The sequence below is a fragment of the Molothrus aeneus genome, chromosome 18 (genome assembly GCF_037042795.1).
Source record: "Molothrus aeneus isolate 106 chromosome 18, BPBGC_Maene_1.0, whole genome shotgun sequence".
Classification (NCBI taxonomy): Eukaryota; Metazoa; Chordata; class Aves; order Passeriformes; family Icteridae; genus Molothrus; species Molothrus aeneus.
Genome location: NC_089663.1, coordinates 2,853,270 through 2,866,583, shown reverse-complemented (window position 1 = coordinate 2,866,583; position 13,314 = coordinate 2,853,270). Strand labels below are relative to the sequence as shown.

Genomic DNA, 13,314 nt, shown 5'->3' with positions numbered 1-13,314 from the left:
AAGGAGGCTCAGGGGGAACCTTCTGTCCCTCACAACTCCCTGACAGGAGGATGCGGCCGTGAGGGGTCGGGGTCTGCTCCCGGCAACGAGGGACAGGATGAGAGGAAACGGCCTCAGGCTGCGCCACGGAAAGTAGCTGCCCTACTCCTCATGTTCAGGTTGGACGTGGGGAGTAATTTCTCCACAGAAGGGTTAATGAGACATCGGAACGGGCTGCCCTGGGGGGTGATGGAGTGACCGTACCGGGAGGTGCTTGAGGAAAGACTGAACGGGGCGCTCACTTCACGGCTATGTCCTAGATGACCCGGTGGTGTTGGGACACAGGTTGGGCTCCACCACCTCAGTTTTTCTCCCCTACCTGAAGCCGCTACCCCGCGATTCCGAGGCTCAGGTGCGGAGCGGCCCCGCCCTGAGGCAGGGGCCGCCCTGAGGGCGGGGCCGCTCCGCGCACGCGCCGCCCGTGCGCGCGCCCCGCCCTTTCCCCTCACGGCCCCCGGGCTGGCGGGGCGGGCTGGCGGGGGGCGCGTGCGCGGTGCCGCCAGGGGGCGGGGCGGAGGCGGGCGGAGGGGGTCCCTGCCGTGCGCGCGCCCCTCCGCGCCCCCCCCGCTCCCGCCGGCCCGGCCCGCGCGGCGCCCCCGGAGCCGGGGCTGCGGAACAGCGGGAAGGAGGCGGCGGCTGCCCCGGTAAGCGCCGAGCGCCGGCGGGCACAGCCCGGCCCCGACCCCCGCCCGCCCGTCCGTCCGCCGGGGGGTCGCCCGCGGCCGCTCAGGCTCCGGCAGGGCCTGTGTCCCGCCTCGCGGCCGCGGGAAGCCCCGGGCTCGGCCCCTCCTCACCGCCTCCCCCTTAGGGGCCGCGCTGTCACCCGCGGCGGTGACACCGCCCCGCGCCCGCCTCGGGTACATCGCGCCTCAGGGGCCGCCCGCGGCACCCTCCGGCCGGCCTGCCGCGTCCTCGCTGTCAGCCGCGGTGCGGGGACCCCGCGGGGCTGGCGGGGAGCGAGCGGAGCGGCCGCCGGTCCCGGCTGGCGGGGAGGCGCAGGTTGGCCCGCGTTGCATCCCGCGGTGGAATCGTTCGCTTCACGCTGCTGCCTGTGAGAGGGATGGTGGGTGTGTGTGGAGCTCCCTGAGGAGAAACGCGGAGTGCCCGCGTTCTGCAGCTTTCCAGCTGGGTTTGGTGTGTTCGGGAGCACCTTTGTCTGGATTCTGGTCTCATGCTTCTCCTGAGCGCGGCTTTTCTGCCTATTTAGAGCTGAAGGAACCTCTAAGTTCCCGTTTTGTGCCTGCTGTCTGCTATCCTGTGCCTCATCACTATTTTAGCTTCCAAGTCTGTCATGACCTGGTATTCCTAGGGATGTAGGAAGGCAGGTTCCATAGCTGGGCCAAATCCGGTCACCAGCCTGCTCTGAGGGTTCTGTACGCTGTGTCTTTAGAGGGAAAAACAATGCAGTGCTGTGCTGATGCTCAGCAAACTGCACCCTTCTCTCCACAACACCATCTGTGATCGCATGAAGTGTCCGTCTGTGCTGGGATCGGGAGAACACAGTTCTCTTGTAGCAGAAAATGTGTCATGTAAGTGGTTCTGCTGGGGGAAAAAAGCTCTGAGGAGCCGTGGGTTCTGTTGAAGGGCATCGTCTGTGCAAGCTCTGCTCACCCCAAGAGCAAACATAAACCTTCTGGAGCTGCTTCCTGCTTCGTTAATGGTGTGGACTTTGGCTGCTCAAAGATAGGCAAATTAAAGCCACTGGCTGCTTTTAACACTGTGGATCACAATGTAGGGCTGTAGTAGCTCAGAAGAAGAGAAGCATTTTCTTCTCTGTCTCCAGCTTGGTTGAGTGTTGTTAGGTAGTTGCTAACAAAATTGAAAAGAGAAGGTCATTGTAAATAGTCTGAGATTAAAACTGGGAAACTGAGACGGGAGTAGTCTCATGTTTCTTGTAACCCTGCCACTTCACTTTCAGTTAATGGAAAAACCAGATTCCAGGCTGGTAAACTAGGTGAAGTAAGGAAAAAAACCCCTTGATTTCTCACATGTTTTGTATGGCTGAAGATACATGTCTTTTTCTTTCTTTTTTGCATATGATACATAATTGGGAATAAAGCCTCTCAAATATTTTTAACATACTTTTCTATTCCTGTCAAATAAAATACCATCTAGTTAGATAATGCAGCCCACGTTTTCCCAGTTATTTTATCTGCTCGAGCTAATTGTTGACATGTGTTTTAGTGTGATCATCAGTAAAGATCTGTCTTCTCTCTGATTGTTTGAGGGTTTGTTATATTAAAGTCTGATGATGATGGCACATTCACAGTGGGAAAACCTCTGTGCAAGGATTTCCAGGTGTCATGGACTGTTACCTTCTATTGTGATTTGCAGCTCCAGGGTATTTTTCATTTCCCTTTGTGCTCTAGGCTGGTGTGATCTCTGTGGCCTTCCAGGCATCTGCCAGAGGTGTCTTCTGCATCAGGATGAACCTGGAGCTAAGGTTTCCCTCAATGGAGAGTGTGTCCATAGCAGCAAATCAAAGACAGCTTGGGTGTTGGGCTGAGGTCTGGCACGTGCTTGGCCACATCATTGTCAGCATGGGCACTGGCATGGCTTGCTTGGGCCAGCTGGCATTTTCCTGCACATCATTTAAAGGTGGCAAATGCCAGGGCTAAAACTTCTTGAGTTTTAGAAGTTTCTGTCTAAGCACGTGTTGGGATGGATATATTTATGCTGCAAAGATTTAATTGTACAAAATGAATCTGATGTACAGTCAACATTTTATGTATTGATAGATATGTACTTAGAAGTAACATTTTGCAGTCAAATTTGTGCCATTTTGCTTTACTATTGGTGTGAAAGAGGAAAATAGATTTTCAGTAGGTGGAGGCTGTGGAAACTCCTTAGGAGATTTTTCACTAATGTGATTCAGAAGCTCTTTTTGGACCTTGTGGTGTTGGAGCCTGTCTTGCCAACAAGGACCCAGTCCTAGCAGAGTGTAATGCTATTAATGGGACTGAATCACTATTGCTCATTGGGAAAACAGCATGAGAAATGTTAGGCTTGTACTTCCTGCCTTAAAAAATCACCCCATTTAGTCTTATTTTTGGTTTTTATACTGAAAAAGGGAGAAAGAGCAATGTTGGAAGCTGATTTATGTACATAATGGTAGCCTTACATGACTAGTTACAAGGAACCTATTACTTGTTTCTTTTGAGCTTATTCCAACTGAAATGATCAGAGGAGCCACCATTTGGAGCACTTAGCACTAGTGGTGCAGCCTGGAACTAATCACAGGATTCTATCTTTAAACATAAATAATTCATTAGTGGAGTTTTCACACATATGTGCATGATTTTCTTTGGGAAAGATTTTACTGTCCTACACCTACAAGGCACTACAACTTTTGATCTTCATCAAACATCCAGACTTTTGATCTTCATCTTCTTGGGGTACTTCAGTTTTGCAAAGAACTGACACTGTGTTGTAAATCAGTGGCAGAACCAGTAGCTTCCCAGATTGCAGGGAAGAATAATACAAGGATAAATTCTGGAGTTAGGTGAAAGGAGACTTTATGAAGGGTTTCAATCCACAAGGCTTCAGTACCAAAAAAAAAAAAATTAGAACAAGTCACTTGTTGCATATTAAATGTTTATCAAGCCACTAAAGCGAAATTTTGGAAGAGTAAATAACAAGTTTTTACTTACTTCAAAACTTGGGTTGACATTTTTGAAAGATAAATCTTGTGTGAATTTTATTTTCCGTCACTGTGTGCCAGAACGGAGCCAAGGTGATGGATGAGTGGCTGCAACTAATTGTTAGATATGCAGTTTTATTCAGGAAAATAAACTGAGCACCTAACATGGAGTATCTAAATTATAGTAAAAAAGAGTTAAGGTAGAGTTGAAGTACTGAGTGGTGTATCTGATGACATCAGTCTGGAAGTATTTGTATATTTTGGATGCTAAAAGCATTTCCTTGACTTTGGTCATTGGGCCAGTGTGGGACACATGCTCTGCACAGGTACATGCAGTGAGTGATGACTTTCTGTGGGATCTGCCTTTGGGGAGGTGGGTGGCAAGCATGACCAGGGTGCTGGCATTCTTAATGCTCCCTGAAACTTTCTGTGTTCTTCTTAAAGCTTTTCTGTGGATGTTCTTAATTAAAAGCACGCAGTGGTTTTGGCAGATGGAGCCTTCTTGAAGCTTGGCTGCAGAATTTCCTTGCTGTGGGAGGGTTGGTGCTGGAGAGTATTCCAGCATTGAAATACTTCAATGTATTTATTTCACTGCTAGAATGTTGGCTGTCTTTGTATGGACAGCTCTTAAGTGACATGGGCAAGTTTATAAAAATGATCTGCTAAAGTTTGACTTTCTCTGTTTAGCCGTAGGATTTTTAATTTTTTTTCTCTTTGTCCTGAGTTGCTGGATTATACTGAGCTAAAATTTTCTTTTATTTAACAAAGTAAATGACATTGAGGGTTGCTAATGGGTGTGCATTTAAAGTAGCATCTGTTGTGCAGTGTCTTTTCAGACAATGGTCTTGCCTGTTTCAATTTGCTCTTCCCTAACAAGTGACCAGCACTTTAAATGGTTAACGGCAAATATTTCCTTCAAGTCCCTGAAGGAATATAGACTTTTCTGGAAGAGAAAAGGAAAACTAAAGCTACTTTTATAGGCATGATTCCTTCCACAAATCTGAGTAGCTGTGTACACTTGAAGTTTTAGTTTTGTTTTTCTTTCTGTGACAAAAAAAAAAGAACCTTCTTTCCTTCAGTGACAGAATCATGCAAAGCTGCTTTGTATCTGCACTTGCTTACATGAGATGGACAATGAATGTCTCTTTTGGAAATGATGAACTTCTTAAATACATACAGTTGTTGGTAGTTGTTGTCAACAAATTATTCTGGATTTAGGATTGTTAATATGAGATGCATCCTTGAATGTGGCAATATCATTGGATTGAACTATGCTGAGGTCATAAAGAATTAGCGTGTTAAAATGAAAACTTTGTGACATCATGTTGCTTTTCTTTCTAGAAATTGAGGTGTGCAACAGCCAATTCTTGCCCAAAGCTCTGGTCTTTCCTCCCTTCTGTTTGAAAGAGAAGTAGCAATAGCAAATGCAGCTTGAAGACAGTGGATGCATAGCATAACTGAAATGCAGAATTCCTATTTTTGTAATTCCACAAAACTACAGGAGAAGGTTTCCTCAGCCTGCAGCATGGGTGTGCCTGTGACTTTGGAAGAGTTTAAAGGTGCCATCATGCTGTTCTCCAAAGGTTTTGATGGTTTGCTAGGATAGATATTGCTGTAAACAATGTAAATTCTGTTTGTGAAAACTCAGGAAAATAGTAAAGACATTTTAAAGGGTATAGATTCAAGTGTGCAGATGAAATTTCTGTCTGCTTTGTCTCATATTCAGAACTACATTTGCTGTGTTGAATATGTGAAATCATACAAAATCTTGTTAGAAAAACTTATTGACAGTTTTCTCAAAATCTTTCTGATATACACTCCTGTAAGAAATAAGTAGTGTCTATCTACAGAAGAAAATTAAGTCTATCAGTTAATGGACATTAGTGTTGTAATATAAAGCATGCTTGAAGGAAAAGAAAAAAACTTCAGTACAGCCTTCTTTAATAGAAAGACTGCATTTTGCTGGAGGAAGAATTATTCTGAGGCCTTCAGTCACACATCAAAGATTTGCCAGGAAACCTGGAGATCCAGGAGCTTTTCAAAGAAATACCTTGAAAGTGTTTCACAGTGGAAAGTGCACTTGGCATTGCATGAGGCTATCAGCACATCAGCAGCTATATCAGCTAGGGATGCTGTACTGGGCTTTTAGTGCTTTCCCAGGCTTTGTCCCATGTAGAATCCTGCATTGTTCCAGCAACCAAACTGTGCCAGGGAACAGCAGCTCCATGAACTGCCTGGTGATTCACCCTTTTCTGGAAGGCTTGGAATAAAATTTGGAAGAGAAATAGTCTTAGCCTTTTTCCCTGGGGAAGTAAAAAATTACCAATAGATGGGAGCCTCTCCATCCTGTCACAAGGACTTTTCTTCCATATGACTCAAATGTATGTCCTTGAGCTTCCACACTGGGGCCAGTAACTGCTCCTCCCTTAGTGATACCAGGGTATTTAGGAAGGATTTGCATGTGGCTCTGTCTGCCAAGCCTGAAGCCTTTCAACTGTGTAATGAGTGTGCTGTTGACAGGTCTTGGAGGCGAGGAAAGATGCAGGCCACAGCACAGGATTGAAATCTGTTGCTAGCCAGGCTTCAGACCCCTCTGTGCCCTGTTTTGTGACATGGTCATAGCATAAAAATAACACTGTTCATCTGTGCCCTGGCAGAGTGTGGCTTGGAAAGTGTTGGTGGCTTGGTGGGGGCAGTAATAGGTTCATTTAAAGCTGGGCTGTTGTGAGAGGCCAATAGCCTGAAACTGAATGAAAACAAATTTGGGGCTACACCATCTCTGAAAGGATGAGACTTCCTTCTTGTTCCCAGTCCCGCTGCTTCCTTTGCATAGGATCTAGCAATTACAAGGTGAGTCACATCAGTCCTGATCTGTCTGAAAGACCAACTCATCAAAAATGAGCTGTGATCTCTAGAATGGAGAGAAGGGGTGGGACTGCCTCTTTAGGTGGCAAGGTACAATTAAGTTATTTTCATGACTACTTAAGCAATCCCCAGCAGGCACTTCCCTCCCCCAGCCTTAGCAAGATTGAGTTGTGCATAAGCCATTCCCATTCAGGCCATTTGCTTGGTGCATCTGAGACCAGGATGGTCCTTCTGGGCTTGGGAATCCCAGAGCTGTAAGCACCTAGGGCCTGGGAAGCTCCTCAGGTGATGCATCTCTTTATTGCTTTTTCTGTTCTCTGGGACCTTTTTGTTGCAATGCCTTCAAGAATGTTGTCAGACCAGCTTGGGGGTGAAGTGGACACGGTGAGCTCTCAGTCACCTCTCAGTTCCAGATGTTCAGGCAATAGAAAGTCCTCAAGCTGAGCATTAATCAGCTGCTGGTAAGAACAGATCTATCACCATAACCATCCTGGTATCAGGACTGGGAGTGTTTGGATTTTGCATGAACTGAAGATCTGGTGGAGTGTTTTGGATGAGCATGAGACCCAGTCAAAGTTAATCACTTCTCTTACAGGTTTTACCTGTCACACACATGTGCTGGGAGCCACTGCTCTGCCTCTGAAATGGCTTTTTGCACGTCCTTTCTCTGTCCCCTTGCTGTGATGGGCACTGGCTGCTGCTGCCTTGCTCCTCCCTGGGAACTTCATGCAGCAGCAGCAACCTTTGCTGCAGTTGTTGATACCTGAGTTCAGCTGGGAACATTTAGAGTGGACCAAAGGGAGGAGGTCACCACTGGTCACCTGCTCGAGGCAGAGAGAGAACACGGCAGTGAAATGTTGTGTGCTGAGCCAGTCAGTTTGACTGGGAAGGGAGCTGTAGTGTTGGTCCTACACCTTTTGTTGTGCTGTTCTACCAACTCCCCTGGTTTGAAAATCGACAGGGCTGGTTTTGAAAGTACTGCCAGGCAGTGCCAGGGGAATTTCCACGGCTGTGTTTGTCAGCAGGACTCGTGGCTGTAGGAATCCCAGCAGTTAACGCTGCAAGCATTCTACCAGTGGACTTTGGTTGTTGTGTGAGGAATACAGTATATGCTTAAGGTTATAGGACACTAAATACACCTTTGTAACTGGAAGGTTGTTGATTTTTAGAGTAACACTTACTTTAGACCATGCTTGGAATAACAGGTAAGAGCACTTCCAATTAATGGATTTAACTGATCCAGTATCACTTTTTAGATTACTGGGGTTTATGCTTAAAGCTGGCCAGTCCTTTGGCTGGGAAAATTTGTGTGTTAATTTTTTTATTTTCCTGGAAAACAAGTGTCGCTGTAGGAGTTAGCACTGTAGAATACTAACCCAAGGGGTTTACAGGGAAGGTTGACATGTCTGCTGTTTGCTCAAGCATGTAAAATCTGACATAGAAGTGCAATTGCTACCCAGGAAATAGGTATATACTCCCTCATCTCTTAGTGTGTGCCTTAACATTTGGATGCAACTGTGAAATTCACCAAAAGGGGTGAAAAATGACAATGTAACCAAATTACCTGTATTTTCAACACCAATGAAACAAACCCTACTTCATACTGACGTGGATGGTGTTTTATCTGGACTGTGAGCAGCTGTAGTTCATGGGCTGACATAGAATGCTTTGTAATCAGTTTAACGATGGATACCAGTTAGGTATGGATTTACCTGCTCTGTTATTCTGTTTTTCAAAGTTTTAATTTAAAAAGTCTTCTGAAGCTGCAGTCAGTGTAAAAGCTCCTGCTGAGACCAGGTCATGGGCAGTGTTGCCCTTCCCTGTTGAACAGTTTCTCCATGCTAGTTGATGAACAGTTGTTTTTTCTTTCCTTGGCAGTGGGTTTGAAATAGCAGTTGTTTGAAATAGGAGCTTGAAAACAAGGCTACATAATTTAATTTTGTTATGAAAAGGCCTTTAGAGCACAGTTTGTGAGTTCAGGAGTTCTGTAAATGTTCCTGTCACTTGTCTGGAATGTTAAGTATTGCAACGGTTACACATTGCTTGCAGCAGCTACAGCTCTGAAGTTTTCTCCAAAGAAGGAGTAGAGAAATTGAGGTGTGCAACAGCCAATTCTTGCCCAAAGCTCTGGTCTTTCCTCCCTTCTGTTTGAAAGAGAAGTAGCAATAGCAAATGCAGCTTGAAACAGTGGATGGATAGCATAACTGAAACGCAGAATTCCTATTTTTTGTAATTCCACAACTTGTAATGGAAAACTGTAAAGGCTCTTCAGAATTTTGAAGACAGAAATGAATAGAAAGGTCTTTTGTCTCCAGAAGGCATTGGTGCAGGAGTGCAGCCCCGTGTGCCCCATCTGTGTTGCAGTGCACAGTTGTGTGTTCTCCCGTCAGCACAGGAACGGAGCAGGCCCTGCCGGCACAGGGATCAGCCCACCTGGAGCTCCAGCCCACCCACAGCTGGGGGCAGATGCCTTAGGAAAGAGCCCAAACCCTTCCCTCCTACCCCGACTGCTCTCCCACCTTGGCATTAGTGCTGGCTATGGGGGGTTTTGAGCCCTTTGTGCTCACATGTTTAACAGCCATTAGGAAATGTCTGTACCTTGTGCGTGGCCAGTCTTCCCATCTCCTCACACAATATACATTAAACATACAGCTCACGTTTTTTTGAGTTTAGAATCTGGCTCCAAATTAATTGCTGGTCTTTAGTTTTAGTTTTTTACTGGAAGAGATGTTTAACAGCCACTCCCAGTCTGCCTTCTTGATGCCATTCCAGATTTGATAGGCTTTTGTCATGATCCCTGTGAGATATCTCATGGGAGCTATTATATATCTTTGATCTTATTTTTGCCCCTTGCTCAATCATTTTAAGATCTGTAAGAATTTTTTTTGAGGTTGAGAGAAGAACTGCACATAACAATTAAAGTGTGGCTAGATGGGTAAAAAATTGATTTGTTGAGTGTAATATTTGTGTTTTATGGTCCGTTCTCTAGTCCTTTCTTTAATAATTTTTGGAATTGCTTTTCTTTTTTTCTTTTCCTATTTCACACACTGCACTGATAGTTTAATGAAGCTGTGAATCAGAATGCTGGAGTTTTGCTGAGCAGTAATGATACACTGAGAGCACATTTATATTTGAAGCTGAGGTTGCTCTCCTCCGAGAGATAGATGTGTTTGTGTTTACCTATATTTAATTTTGTTTGCTGTTTTTATTGTCCACTTAGTCTCAGAAGGGTTTTTGTGATTCCATGGACTCTCCTGTTATCCTTGCTATCTTAAATTACCCACTAGCATCAGCAAACTTGCAAGTCACTACAACTGATGTCTTGATCTTAAGCAATAAAAGAAATGCACTATTTGCTCTGGGCTGCTGGAATCCAGTGGTTTATATATCATGTTTTTGGAATTACTGAGCAAGAGACCTTGTAGAGTGCTTGTGCAGCTTGCAGGCTGAAAGTTATAGATCTAGAGAGCTGTGTCTCTTTCTAGATAGCTTATTTCATATTCCAGATATGAAATGGTGTCTGTGCTGTCTTGTCTGCAGAGACTTGGGAAAGTTCTCTATCTGTGTTTTACAGAGGGTTGATGAGGCTGCATTTTATAATCTCTTTGCTTTTCTGCCTTTTGGAACTGTATAAGTGACCTGAAAACGTCATTCCCTAATTATTTGGGCAAAGTTGTCAGCCTAAATATATCAAAACCAAAGAACTTGCACAAATACAGAGTGAAAGTGCACTGACTCTTATTGCTCTTAGATGTGAGCAATTTCTTCTGTAACTTGGGTATTTGATTTTCCAAAAGTGCTCAGTATCCTCGGATTTGAGGGATTGCTTGCTTCTTTTTTTTTTTTTCTCTTAAAAGATAGTTTTAAGATTAATAATTTTCTTAATAATTCATGATTTTTAGTAGTAGAGTAGATAGTAGATAGCCTTGCTTACTTTCTACTCTAGTAGTAAGCTTACTTTCTACTCTAGTAGTACTACTACTTTAGTAGTAGAGTAGAAAGTAGATAGCCTTGCTTAATGCCTCTCAAAAATACTGTTGCTCAACCCCCTATTGTCTTCCAGGCAGAGGAAACTGTATTCTGTACTCATGTAACTACTACTCTTTACTTTTGTGACAACAACATTAGCATAAACAAGTATCTTAACTAATGGATGAGATTGAAATAATCACAGTAAGGAATCATCCCCTCCCTGCCCTGCTCAGGGCTCTGCAGGGTAATGCTGAAAGCATTGCATGCTGGCTGGCTGCATGTATCATATCAGTTTACAGTCAGCAGCAGAGCCATGCTATTGGGCAGAGCAGTTGGAAATTATTATTTATGCAGTTGTGTTTGCAGCTGCTATAAAGGCCAGGAGTGGTTTCCCATGCCTGCAGCAGAGCAGGGAGAGCCCTCCTGAGCGCGCTGTGCTGTGTGCTGGACTATGTGTGCTGTGGAGAGAGAGGCGCCCGGCAAAGGATACAGGTTAGAGGAGCACTTACAGTTCCGTTCAGGAATGCAGTCCTTCTAGCTGATATTCTGCTTGTTTTGGCTTGTTTCCATTTTGATTAATTGATACTGTTTGTGCTATCATTAATCAAATCTTTTCCAGTAATGTCTTCTGCCTGTTGATGAGTATTTTCTTATTTTCTTTAGTAGTGGCTTTTTTTCCTTCTTTTTTTTTTTATTTTTGAGGAGGAGGAAGTGTGTATAAAGGGAAAGGAAGTCTTCAGTAATTCTTTCTTTCTCCCTAGGGCAAAAGATAAAATACAGTTTTATATGCAATATTTTCTTTTTAAAACAATAGTGAAATAATATTTTTGTTCTTGTTTGAATTGTCAGTGCTGTATGTTACTCTTCAGAAAGCTTCCTTTGGTTGGAGAGTGTTTTATTTCTTATTTTAAATTTCTTGCTAGATTTTCTTGTTGGGCAGAGACAAGATTATTGCTGATTCTTAATTCTGTTTCTTCCTACGGAATGTGGTTTTGTTCTTCAGAAGCACAAAAGTAGTTTTTATCTGCCATACTGGGTGAAGCAGGGCTTTTTCTACTTCCAGTCACACAGTATTGATGTCTTCTGTTTTCAGTGCTGAAACCCCATCTTCTTTTTCCTTCCTGGAGAAGGCAGGAGGGGAGAAATTGGCACAGAGAGGCCATAAATTCACTTTAGGACTCTTAGTAAGCAGCTGCTTTTAGAACCTGTAATGCTAATTGATATCTTGTTCTTATTTTGTGTGACCCATTTGTATATTTTTTCTCAGTTTTTAAACTCTAATGATGTAAACTTCTTTCATTAGGAAAGTAACTACTAAGGCTTTGTTTCTCTGTAATTAAAACAGGAACAGTGGGCTCTAAGCCTTCTTGTCCTCTGTGTATCTTTAAATCTTTTATTTCTGGAAATGTGGTTCTAACTTTGAGTTTCAGTGAATCAAAAATACTGGTCTTGAGTGTCAAATTTCTGGATATTTTAAAGTAATGCTGTGATGAAACATGAGGATCATACTTGGCTGACATTGCTGAGTTTTGCTTGCTTCCATCACTGTTTTGCAGTCGCTGTTCTTGCAGCAGACACTGTGGCATGTTTTCAGGAACACTTCTCATGGATGTGAAATGTTGCTTTGATTTTTTAAGATTTTTTAAGCCTTCTGATGTTTACATTTTTGTAGCAAACTTTCTCACACACTTTCTGTAAATAATTTACTGTTTTACATTCTTTTATAGAAGAAGAGAAATTTGATAAACTGTTAAGTTGTCCAGTGTCATTGCAGAGGTGGCACTTTGACCCTCCGATGCACTGTCTCTTTTAGAAAACTATAAATGTTAGAATCAGAAAATAAACTTCCCTTTCCTTCACCTTGAGAGCAGCGTGTGTGTGCTCGTGTTGTTTCGTGTCCTGTAGTGACAGTGAAACATTTGAGTTCACAGAGTCTTGTCACTGCTGCCCCCTGAGATACCTTGATTCCAGTAAAAATTATTTGTTCTGTACAAGGTAATGTTAGCCTGCATCTCTTTGAGGCCCTCCATCCAGTGGGTTGTGTTATTCTTCCTTGCTGTGACAAGCAGATCCAGCTGTGTTTACCGTGCATGCAAAGCTCGTGTGTGCAGTGTCTGGCTTTGCAAGGTGTGTCAGGGCTGGTGAATGTGCTCTGCAGACGTGGACAATGTGCACTGCAGGCAGCCAGTGCTGGGTGTCTCCATGCCAGCCAGGGCCCTGCTTTATCTGCATTGCCAGGCAGGGTTGGCAGGCTGTGCCCAAATGTATCACAGTCACATCACAGTGCCCCAGCCCTCCTGGCCTCCTCTCTCTGTGAGCTGTCAGAAAGGGATGGTTCTGACTGACTGGATTTATCCAGGTGTGTAGTTTTAATTTGGGATAATTTTTTAAATGCAGTCAGCTTCGCTACGAAGAGTGCTCTGAAAATTCATTTCAAGTGTGCTATGGGCAATTTATTATTGTCTGTAAAACATCAGAAATAACCACTCAATAGTAAAGATGCCAGTTCTACTAAAGAACTCTGTCCTCTTTAGTATTTTGTAGTTTTCAGTTGAATAAGATCAAAAGCACAAGTAAGTGACTCATAAACATGAAAAAGGCAAGAAATAGAAGTGTGGCAACATAGATGGTAACCAGTGTTACCATGTGCTTCTGGATCTGGTAGGCAGTTGTACCACTCCACATTACGTGTATATAACAAGCATATTACCTTCATGGGGCTTTTCTGGTTTGGGTTTTGGTTTTCTAAGGAGTCTCTCATTTCAAATTATCTCTCGGTTATTTAGTCTTCTGTGAAA

General features: G+C 44.0%; 1 protein-coding gene across 1 annotated transcript in view; it reads left to right on the top strand.

Annotated features, from left to right (window-relative positions):
• Nucleotides 1-589: 589 nt before the first annotated feature.
• Nucleotides 590-13,314, top strand: part of SPECC1L (sperm antigen with calponin homology and coiled-coil domains 1 like) — a 66,005-nt gene continuing 53,280 nt past the window's right edge. Inside the window, exon 1 of the mRNA XM_066561946.1 lies at nucleotides 590-683. The gene's annotated coding sequence lies outside the window, so the exon portion shown is untranslated. The remainder of the gene's footprint in view (nucleotides 684-13,314) is intronic.